Below are 12,893 nucleotides of genomic sequence, written 5' to 3'. Positions count from 1 at the left end.
CATGAATTATAATTTGTAGTAATATTGTTGATATTTTGCCTAGCTCCAGCAATCAGCATCTCAACAACTCTCATGCGAAACATTTGATACCCAAAACGTGTACGTTTATATACAGAAATGCAAATAAAATAGGGGAAAATACAAGGTTGTGTTGTCTCCTGTAGTTTTATTGCGGGAAGTGCTACTGACTACTCTGAGTGAGAATTAAGCAGATTATTCCTAGAAACCGTTTTGCACCGAAATAAACTGGGTCAGGTACAGATCATTATTTTTATTGCTTTAAATCGGGTTGGACAGGTGAATAATAAAAAAAAAAGGCCGTGATCAAGACTGGGTGATCATTAATGTTTAACCACAATCATGTCTGACCTTATCACATTTAGAAAAGGCGCAGTAAAATGTGAAACAACTACTGTTTGATTGCTGAGGGCCACATCCGTTTACAATGCTATTTTACTTCGTTTTAACACATTCTGTTTAACCTAATTATCAACACTTGGTTCCCTAAATGAGATATTGCATAAAATCACTAATTCATTTTAATGTGATCATTATTTGTTGAAGCTGATATATGGAAATGATGTCTGTTCTGATTGGATGCTCCATTGTGCCTCGTTCTAAAAACAGTAGGGGCTAAACTGCTGCAGGCTGAATTGGCAGGTTCATGTAAATATTTTATGATTGAGTTTTATATATTTCACACACAGACAGTATACAAACAATAATTACTTTCAATTTGAACAAACAAAATACTCATGGTTTTATCCATCTTTACATTCTGAGAAAGCTAAAAACACACACACACAAACACACACACCAACACAGTAACAGCAATCAACACACAGCAATTTAAATAGTAATCTCCTGCCGTTCCTTTGGTTATGTAAGTCAGTTTCTTCAACACAATACAAGATACCATTCATCTCACCCATGTATGTATCAAAGGTAAATCTAGTTTTCTACAACCAAGATAATGCTAACATCTTCCTGGCCTGCAGGATTTCAAAGTTGATCAAAGTTACCTCTTTGAAATGCCAACATTAGGTCTATTAGGTCTATACAAATATATTAAGTATGTGGTTGAATCCAATATCCCTCACCTGTAAGCTCAATATGTGACATATTTAATACAGTACAGAGACATTTCTAGCCATAAAGCCACATAAAGATGACTGGGGGACAATTCATAGCCAGCAGACAGGTATGGGCAAGAATGCGAACAATGCAAACAACCTCTGTCTGTACTTGTTTGAGGCTTTGCAAAATTTTGCAGATAAAAACATGGAGGGCATTAAAGATCAGTTCATTATAAAATTGCTGCATGTTCTGATACAAGACAATGCATTGCAAAAACAGTCAGTACTCCATCATATGGTGCTGCGGCCTACACAGAAGACAGAACACCTGTCAGTGTTTGTTTACACTAGGAGTGACTCAGCTACAGGATATCATTCAGTCACACTCAGAGCAAGGAGCTGACAGCCAACATCAGGTGAGTCCAAGTGGACATCTGGAGGTCAATTCAGATACCACAAGCGCAGCAGAATTTCCGACCAGCTGAATAGCTCATAGATTTGCAGTATATTCTACCAAACATTCACTGCTATGATTAAGCTAGCATTTGAATATCTAAGACAAGTTACCTTATTACATATAAATGTTACATGTAAATATATGAAATCTTTGTTTGGTGGGCCACTTAAACTTGTTTTGCAGGCCAGACGTGACTCAGCAGTACAGTAGCATGCATATAGACATGTTTGCACAATTCAATGCACACATATTAATATTAAATTATCTGTATAAAACAGTATTGAGATTAAAAAACCAACAATGAATCATGTACTCTTTTTACAAACCCAAGATTGTAATCTTCAACACCCTACCTGCTAATCACACAGTGGACTGTAAGTCATTTTTAATTCTGTGATTGAACAGTGATAGGAATCACTGCAACGACTTATACTTTTATATTTAGCGTTTTGAAACCATATAGACAGGTATAACACATAGAAGCGCGTTATAATGTCATGTAATATGCTTTGTAAACTTGATCAACAGCGTCCACTTGTGGTCATGAGTTTGTCAATTTAGAATATAAAGTGTAACTAATAGGAGGCAGATGAGAGCACGTCATTTCCAAGCTTAATAAATATCCAATAAATAGATGAAACATGCTAAAACAGAAAAGACTTTAATATGATATGATTCTTGGTCTTGCTTAATTTGATTTTGTAATTTTATTCCATTTTTAATTTTATTTAACGAAGCTAAAGTTTTTAAATGACTCAACATAATAATAATAAAATTACGAATAGGCTATAACTGATTCAACTTTCAAAATAATCTTGTGTTATTAAATTGTATTATTATTTGAGTAGAGTTTCATTAAAGGATATTTTCTGTATATGTAAAAAGACTGAGTCCCGCTGTCTTGCTCAGGCTGCACTGCAGTGTCTATTCACAGGCGCGATCCCACTACTGATCGGCACGGGGGCTTTGACCTGCTCCGTTTCCGACCTGGGCCGGTTCACCCCTCCTTAGGCGACCTGGTGGTCCCGAGCTCCCTCAGGAGCACCATATCGATACCGAACTTAGCGCGGACACCCGATCGGCATAGTCCACTACAGCCCAGAACCCCTGAGCTCAAACGATCCGCCAGCCTCAGCCTCCCAGTAACTTGGATTACAGGCGCGCGCCACCGCGCCCGGCAAGAGCAGAGCTGATCTGAGCAGCTTTTAACCATCAAACACACACTCATCGGGTGCAGTCATTTTTATGTGCAATTACTGTTTATTTGCTTAATTGTCCACATTGAAAGGAAATATAACTTGTAGAATGTACAAGAGTTATTGCATGTTTTATTTTTCTGTTTTTAAATGAACCAATAGAAAAAAGTGCTTTGCTTAAACGGACAAATGTTTATAAAAATGTCAGAGTTCAGATCGCTTCAGTTTAAGAACTTGAAAACTTATTAATCAACAATGCAAGAAACAGGGGTCTTAAAACCTTTACCTGAGACTCCAGTTGTAGATGAAAATGTAACGGTGTAAACAGCGCCTCCCGCTGGCGAAAACACGAAGTGTTGAAATGATGGCGTGCAAAGTTCCGTTTTGTCCACGGGGAGGCAGTGTAGTGAAGAGGAGGATTTAACAGTGAAAGAGAAGATCTTCTCATTTCTGTACAGTTTTATAGGCAAGAAATGAATACAGACTAATTCTGAAATATTAAATGACTAAATTTCTGTCACAATATTCCAGTAAATCTAGAGTTTTCACTATTGGTTGTGGTGTTAAGATGTAGAGTACAGCCTTTTTATTAATGCTATGTGGAGTGTGTGTAAAACAATCCTTAAACACACATTGAAAATAATTATGTAAAGCGATTTTAATAAACTTGTATTATTATTTGAACACAGTTTTATTAAAGGATTTAAAAAAGAAAAGCAAAAAAGACTGAGTCCCGCTGTCTTGTTCAGGCTGCACTGCAGTGTCTATTCACAGGCGCGATCCCACTACTGATCGGCACGGGGGCTTTGACCTGCTCCGTTTCCGACCTGGGCCGGTTCACCCCTCCTTAGGCGACCTGGTGGTCCCGAGCTCCCTCAGGAGCACCATATCGATACCGAACTTAGCGCGGACACCCGATCGGCATAGTCCACTACAGCCCAGAACCCCTGAGCTCAAACGATCCGCCAGCCTCAGCCTCCCAGTAACTTGGATTACAGGCGCGCGCCACCGCGCCCGGCGAGAGCAGAGCTGATCTGAGCAGCTTTTAACCATCAGAGCCGCACATCCACTGCCTCCTGGTGGACAAAGTAGGAGTTACACACACTCAGAGAGTCTCTTACTGAGAGCGCCCTCTGGTGTTGATAATTGAGCAAACATTTAATTGGCGAATCCCTTTTTATAAACTACACATTTCTTCATTGAGATCTTCCTAAAGATCTTTTCTTGAAGTCTAACTTGCCAGATCCATACTACCAAGTACAGTTGTAAGGCCTTCAGCGTCCTCCTGACCCTCGATTTTACCAGGTGTGTGTGCATGTTTCTGGTGTGTAAGATATCCCATGACTTCGTGGATGTGTTTATGCAAAGTGGGTTCTCCCAGGGAGCCATAACAGTAACTGGTAACAGTAACATCTCCTGTAGGTGTGTAGTCTACAGCCGGCCCTTTGCCTGACATTTTTGGTTTAGGACATAGGCTTTTATGAAGGGGTTATCTTGCGATGAAGTAGTAACACAAAAACAATTTTACATCACTTCAGTGGTCCCCAAATAAATTGCAAGTCAGAGTGAGATAGTTTGCATAACAGCACACATCTGAGTCTCTCATTCTTTAAAATGACATGAAATCTGCTTGGCTTTTAAAGAAATATGCATACAGCTTGCTTAAAATTCCTCTTCAGAGTTTATACATATATTTTGTGAACATTGGTAAAGTATATTATTTTTATAAATATTTGTAAATAACAGGGTTGACATTGTTTGTATTAAACAAACCAGTCAATGAAGTCCATATTTCTTTCTTTTCTAATGTGATATTATAGTGTTATTAAAATATTTTAAAGGTATATCACATTAAAAGGTTCAGACAGAATTGTAATTAAAAAATATTTATGATTTTCCATTTGGACAATTTAGAAATTATAAAGAAGACAAAAACCAATAGTAACTTATAATAAAAACTGTGCAGTGTGTAGAAATGTAACAGGTTCACATTTAAAAAATAAATATTTATAAAGCTAAGCAACTGTAAATTGAAAACACTCCACACAACATTAAGGATTCAGATGTAATTAAATGTAATTATAATACATTAATACATATCATTTTCTTCATTGGTGCCATACCACTGCATCTACAATATAAAAAATCCTAGCTTACTCTTCAGCACGAAACTGCAAAATTGAACTTTGCTAAAGAACATGAAAAGAAGCTTGATAAATACTGTGAGATGAGACAACAATAAATTTGTTGGCTCAGATGGAGTCCAGCATGTTTGGCATGAACCTGACCAGAACTACCACAGTGAATGTGTCCACAGTCCAGACAGTGAAGTGTGAAGGCGAATGTTAGGGAGATGATATTCATAGATGTCACCATGAATGCTTGTGGATTTTAGAAAATACTGACTGACAAGATGACTCCAGCCTCCAGAAGCTTGGCAGAAGAGTATTTCAGCATGGTAACAATTCCAAGCACACTGTCAAACTTACAGTATAAATCATGACATGGCCAGGTCACCTGACTCGAATCTAATAGAACACCTTGAGAGCATTTTAAGGAAAATAGTAGAGCAGCAACCCCTCCAGCAAAGAGTGGCTGAAGAAAATGGCGGAAAATCTGTCCAGATATTTGTGCAACACTAGTATTGAGTGAAGGACTGAGTCTGTCATCAAAAACAAAGGAGGACAGACTAATTATTTTAGAAGTCAAATATTTACATTTCAGTAATGTAATAATGAACTGTTTGTTTTAGATTTTACATGAGAGCAAATCCTCTACTGTTCAAATAATGTAATGCAGTTCCGGTAAATTGCTACACTTTTGAATTATTTCATATTGAAGTGATATTGTATAGGGGTGTACTCATGGTTGTTGTATAGTGTATATATTCTAAAATTAAATGTAAAAATGTATGTAATTATTTCAATAGAATGCATTTATACATTTTATTCTTAATTTGCTATGATTATACTTTTTTCGGCCCCAGCCACGGCCACAGTGCAATAGTGTCAACCCTGTTACAACAGAGCACTAACAGGGATGATGACAACTGGGCTGATGATTAATATGATAAATCTGCAATTGTGAAGACCAACTGTTTTTTGTTTTGTCTGCAAATAATGTAGTTGAATCTCTAGGTTGTGTTTAACCAGTAGTATACAATATTCGTTATGATACAAGGCAATGAGTAAACTTATAAAAACACAAACTCATAAAACTTAAAAGCTTTATTTTAAATTGGTCTAAATTGGTTAAATTACTTTAACACAACAGGCTGTGTAAAATCAGAGTGGCAGAAAAAGACTGAGTCCCTCTGTCTTTACCTATTCACAGGCGCAATCCCACTACTGATCATTACGGGGGCTTTGACCTGTTCCGTTTCCGACCTGGGCCGGTTCACCTCCCCTTAGAAGACCTGGCGAGGGCCACGATCTTATGAGCAAGGTGAAAGCTGATATGACACTTAAAGACTCTAACAGATAGTGTCCTTTGAGGTTTTATATAAAAAAAAGAAGGATCAGCACCATGCAAAAATTTGAGTTTTTTGAGAACTTTTTATTACTACATTTTCGTGCGCAGTTACTGTGTATTTGCTTAATTTACCATGTTGGAACGAAACATAAAATGTGGAATAAACAAAATCAACAATGCATTAAATTTGAAACAGGTCTCTGTTATGTAAAAAGCACTGTGAATGTGTTTTGTCTTGTGTATTTATTTTTTTTCCCCCAGTCTTTCTCTGCTTCTTTGCTTGTCTCTCTCCTCATAAGTGGATTGCAGTGTCACTTCTAATTGATCCTCAATGACCTTCTGCCAACCTTTCAATCAAAGAACCCTGCTGGTCTCATCGGGAGATTGTATCCTGTACTGAGGAGGTTTGTGTATGTGGTGACACCACCTATTTTGGGGCCATGCATGTGGTATGGCATCCTTCGACTTGGAGGCATTTGTGGCCTTGCCTAGTCTAGAAGTATTTGAGAAGTGTCGTAAGAATGACTTAGCATAGAGAGCTATAGCTGTTCATTATGGTATTCAGGCAGCTAAACAATCAGTTAAAAAGGACATTAGGGATAAGGTCCTTGCTGTGCTGAGGGTATTAGGGGTTTTAGAGGGTCCTCCTCCTGCTGATATTATTGATGCTGCGGTGTGTGACACTGAGGGTGCAGTAACCCCTACTGCTACTGTGTCTATGGAGCAGTAGGCCTAATGTTGATGTTCAGGCAACATTACTATGTTTTGACCCTTCCTCTTCATTTTTATCAGCAAGGACACACGATGACGCTTTCGCTATGGTGCACATCACACTTCTCCAGTTGGAGGCTGAGGAAAAAGCACAGAGCTGGACTTGAGGTTGACCGGGAGGTCCGACTACAGGAGGTGAAATTACAGGCAATGAAGATTGCTTCTACTTCCACTGTCCAGTTGGACATTGCACCGTCTCCTCCTTCTCTTCAAGTCTGCATCTGCTCCTGCTCCTTTAGCTACTTCTTTTGGCACTCCAGCATTTAATGTAAGTAAACACATTTCTATGGTACCTCCCTTCAGAGAAACTGAAGTGGATACTTATTTTGGTGTATTTAGGCATAAAGCTACTGCTTTAAACTGGCATAGAAGGGTGTGGTCCCTTTTATTGCAGTGCAGGTTGGTAGGTAAAGCTCAGGAAGTTTGTTCTTCTTTGCCATTACAAGATAAGGCTGCTATACTCTGTGCATATGAATTAGCATCAGAAGCGTATCTGCAAAAATTCAGAATGCGTAAAAAGAGTTCATCTCAGACATTTGTAGAATTCGTAAGAGAGAAAGAACTCTTGTTTGACAAGTGGTGTACAACATGTAAAGCCACTGATTCAGTGTCTTTGAGGAAACTGATTTTGCTAGAAGAATTCCAAAATTGTCTGAAGGAGCGGTGCTGGCTAACGTATATGTCTTAACACATAAGACTGTTTTTAAGTCAGCTAAGCTAAATGCTCCTGTTGTGCCAGGTGGTTGAAGCCAACTCTGTTTGGTTGTGTATTTGAGGAATGCTTTTACTGTTACAAGCCTGGTCATAAAAATAGCAAATTGCCCAAAGTTTAAAGATAAACAGGAAAAAAGCCAGCACAACACCAGTCCAAGCCATGGCATTGCATTGATGGACACACATGCCTTAGGTAGCTTGACAGCTTTATGTAATGCTCCTGATCCATGTTATCAGCCTTTTATTATTCAAGTCACTGTTTCCCTGAAAGGTACTGAGCAAATCCAGAACCCTGTGAGTTTCCTGCGTGATACTGGTGCAACCCAGTCCTTTGTTTTAGCTGGTGCATTGCCTTTTTCAGACCAGACCTTTTGTGGTTTGTACGTATTTTGTCGTGGCATAGCAATGGAGTATGTTAAAGTTCCTCTGCATCGTGTTCTGTTGACCTCAGGGTTAGCCACTGGGGGGTTTAGAGTGGGTGTCTGTTCCTCCTTGCCAGTTGTAGGGGTTACATTTATCATGGGTAATGACATTGCAGGAGGAAAAGTGCTTCCAGTGTTGGAGGTTGTGGTGTCCTATTGAGCCTGCATCAGATGTAATTAAGAGCAATCATTTCATTTTCCCAGCCTGTGTTTTTACTTGTACTAAGGCCTAGCTTTTAGAAGATGTTGTGGACATATCTGATTCATTTAAGCTAAGGATATCTCACTAGGTCCTAATGTGCTAGTTTGTCCAAAGGGTTCTGTGCAGAATAGTAGTGGGGACAGGAGGGTGAGTAACCCAGCTGTAAGTCGTGACCAGCTGATTGAATCTCAAAAAACTGATCCGAGCTTGAGAAAATGTTTTTCCAGGTTAAGCAGTGTAGATAGCATTGAAGGAAAACAAGTGGCATATTTTAAAGACCAGGATGTCTTAATGTGCAAGTGGTCTCTTTACGCCACTACAGAAGATGCAAGTGTTTGCCCCTTGTGCTTTTATGTGAGGCTGTTCCTACCTTTGCAGATAAGTTGTTAATTTCAGCTATTTGTGCTTTAACCTGCTTGTTCTGTCTTTTCTTGTTCTTGCTCTTGCTTTTCTTGTCCCATCGCCTAGGAAGAGGGAACAGGGTATATGCATGCACTTACATTATGCACACGTAGTTACATGATTGTCTAAACACATCAGGTTCCCCTAGCCCCTTACCATCACCATGTCTGTCTGTGAATATTCATCTGGTCTGTTGGTACTATGTGTTTGTGTCCTGTAAAGCTGTAAAGTGTTTCATTAAAGGACTTGACTGTTCATGCTGGTCCTCCAGCTGGTTGTTTATGTAACAGTGTAAACAGCGCCTCCTGTGTTGCAATCATGGTGTGCAAAGATCCGTGTTGTCTACGGGGAGGCAGTGTTGTGCAGAGGGCGATTTAACAGCGACAGCGGTCAGAACGCAGAGATCTTCTTATTTCTGTACAGTTTTAGAGGCAAATACAGACTAATTCTGAAATAGTTTCTGTCACAATATTACAGTAACTAGAGTTTGCGCTATTGGTTGTGGTGTTAAAATGTAGAGGACAGTCTTTTTATTTAGGCAATGTGAATAACAATTTGTATCATGTAAAGCCATTTTAATAAAATTGTATTATTATTTGAGTAGAGTTTCATTAAAGGATATTTTCTGTATATGTAAAAAGACTGAGTCCCGCTGTCTTGTTCAGGCTGCACTGCAGGGTCTATTCACAGGCGCGATCCCACTACTGATCGGCACGGGGGCTTTGACCTGCTCCGTTTCCGACCTGGGCCGGTTCACCCCTCTTTAGGCGACCTGGTGTACCCGAGCTCCCTCAGGAGCACCATATCGATACCGAACTTAGCGCGGACACCCGATCGGCATAGTCCACTACAGCCCAGAACCCCTGAGCTCAAACGATCCGCCAGCCTCAGCCTCCCAGTAACTTGGATTACAGGCGCGCGCCACCGCGCCCGGCGAGAGCAGAGTCCGTCTAAGCGACCATCAAACTCACACAAGTTACACACACCCAAAGAGAGTCTAACAGAAAGTGGATTTGAAGTTATGATAAAAAACGGAGCAGCATCATGCAAAGGTTTGGGCACTAGCTTGATTTGCTAAAAAGACAAATAAAAAAAACCCTTGACTGCAAAATATCTCCAGGAAGTAGAAGAAGAAAGGGTTACTGCTGTTTTCATTATTATTATTATTATTATTATTATTCGTTTTTAAAAATCGTATTAATAGTACTATGAATATAACTAATAATAATAACAACACATTTGGTTTAGTATAAGAAAATTATTACATTTTTATGCTGTGTATTTGCTTAATGTACCATATTGATAGATAGACAGTAACAATTGCACAATACAGCACATTAATACAATACAAAAATAACAATAAATAGAATAAATGTAAAAACATGGATCTGAAACCATGACAGGAATGAAGCAGACAGAAGACAATACTGAACAAATATGTGCACATATTGGTATTTAAGTAAAGTGTCAGTAATGTCCAGGTGTGCAGATGTACAGGATGTACAGTAAAGTGAAAAATAGTGCAGATTAAATTTAGGATTAAACAAAAGAGACTCAGTCCTCATCCATTCTCCTCCCTCTTCTGGCCCCACTGGGAAGAGTTGAAGAGCCTGATGGCTCTCGGAACAAAGGATCTCCTGAGTCTGTCTGTAGAGCAGCTCTGTGACAGCAACCTGCCACTGAACTTGCTCCTTTGGTCCATAATGATGGTGTGTAGTGAGTGACCATCATCGTCCATGATGGAGAGCAGTTTGTGCAGTGGGCTCCTCTCTGTCACTTAAACCACAGAGTCCAGTTCTACACCAACCACTGACCCAGCATGTCTGATCAGTCCCGTCTTTCTTTTACATGCTTCCTCCCCAGCACACCACAGCATAGAAAAGACAGCTGGACACCACCGTCTGGTAGATCATCTGCAGGAGCTTCTTACAGATGTTGAAGGACCCCAACCTCCTCAGAAAGTAGAGCTGACTCTGGCCCTTTCTGGACAGGATGTGTTGACTGACCAGTCCAACTTATTATCCAGGTGCAGTCTGAGATACCTGTAAGTTCTTAACCATCTCCACAACAACCCCCCTCAGTAGAGACAGGTTGGGAGAGTGGCCTAGTCCTGTAAAAGTCCTCCATCATCTCATTTGTCTTGTTCAGTAGCAGGTTATTATGAAAAATCTTGGTATTTTATAAACTACTAATAGAACTTATACATAAGACAAGAAACGTGAGTACACCTCTAATATGCTAAATCTGCTACTGCTAGAAATGTAAAGAAGGACGTGGCGAAGCAGCTCATGTTCTCAACAAAGAGTTTATTAACAATTTCATATATATTTGAATTTTATGAATACATACAAGTATAACGGGGTTGATGAGTTAGGTGTCCAAAAACAAAAAATATGACTTACCATATTTTGCATTATATTCCTCTTTGTAATGAAATAAAGTCACTTGCTTAAAGTCACATGACTCAAGGCAACCGATTGTAATTTCCTGCTGTTTCCCCCCATCATAACAGGGTTGACAGAAAATTGAAAATGATATTTTCTGCACTATTAATGTATGAATATATAATTATTGTATCTTTTAATTAGTTACATTTTATAATTTATCAGTGGTGTTTTCCTTGTTCAGTTATTGAACTAGTTATTTAGTAGTTGGTACTTGATTAAGCCCAGAGACATGTCATTTTACAATAACCGTTATGATACAAGGCAATGAGTAAACTTATGAAAACACAAACTCATAAAACTTAAAAGCTTAATTTTAAATCGGTCTTATTATTACTTTACCGCAACAGGCTGTTTAGGATCAGAGTGGCAGAAAAAGACTGAGTCCCGCTGTCTTGTTCAGGCTGCACTGCAGTGTCTATTCACAGGTGCGATCCCACTACTGATCGGCACGGGGGCTTTGACCTGCTCCGTTTCCGACCTGGGCCGGTTCACCCCTTCTTAGGCGACCTGGTGGTCCCGAGCTCCCTCAGGAGCACCATATCGATACCGAACTTAGTGCGGACACCCGATCGGCATAGCCCACTACAGCCCAGAACCCCTGAGCTCAAACGATCCGCCAGCCTCAGCCTCCCAGTAACTTGGATTACAGGCACGCGCCACCGCGCCCGGCAAGAGCAGGGTCCGTCTAAGCGACCATCAAACTCACACAAGTTACACACACCCAAAGAGAGTCTAACAGAAAGTGGATTTGAAGTTATGATAAAAAACGGAGCAGCATCATGCAAAGGTTTGGGCACTAGCTTGATTTGCTAAAAAGCAGTTCAAAACCCCCCTTTGACTTAATATTAATAATAACAACAATAATGATAACACCATTATAAATTTAGCTATGATGACCTGTGTAATATAATAACGTATAATGTATTTTTATTATTATTACTATTGTTATTATTATTAATAATAATAATAATAATTCTACTACCACTGCTACTAATTATATAATACATTTGATTTAGTATAAGAGTATTACTTTCTTTTCATGCGCAATTAGTGTTTATTTGCTTAATTTTCCACATTGAAAAAATAACACATAACAAACAATAACAAACACAAGAGTTTTTAGCATTTTTATTTTTGTGTATTGAAATTAAGCAATCAGAAAGAACTTGTGCTTTTTCTAAACGACTGAACATAGTTCAGTTTGCTTTAATTTAATTACTTGTTTATCTGTTTACACTTTCAAGTTTCTCCGATTTATAAAAATCAACAATGCATTCAATATGTATCTGAGACTCCAGTTGTAGATGAAAATGTAACGGTGTAAACAGCGCCTCCCTTTGGGGAAAACACGAAGTGTTGAAATGATGGCGTGCAAAGTTCCGTTTTGTCCACGGGGAGGCAGTGTAGTGAAGAGGAGGATTTAACAGTGAAAGAGAAGATCTTCTCATTTCTGTACAGTTTTATAGGCAAGAAATGAATACAGACTAGTTCTGAAATATTAAATGACAAAATTTCTGTCACAATATTCCAGTAAATCTAGAGTTTTCACTATTGGTTGTGGTGTTAAGATGTAGAGTACAGCCTTTTTATTTATGCTATGTGGAGTGTGTGTAAAACAATCCTTAAACACACATTGAAAATAATTATGTAAAGCGATTTTAATAAACTTGTATTATTATTTGAACACAGTTTTATTAAAGGATTTAAAAAAGAAAAGAAAAAAAGACTGAGTCCC

The sequence above is a fragment of the Salminus brasiliensis genome, chromosome 17 (assembly GCF_030463535.1).
Source record: "Salminus brasiliensis chromosome 17, fSalBra1.hap2, whole genome shotgun sequence".
NCBI classification, from domain to species: domain Eukaryota; kingdom Metazoa; phylum Chordata; class Actinopteri; order Characiformes; family Bryconidae; genus Salminus; species Salminus brasiliensis.
Note: the sequence above shows the minus strand (reverse complement) of the source record.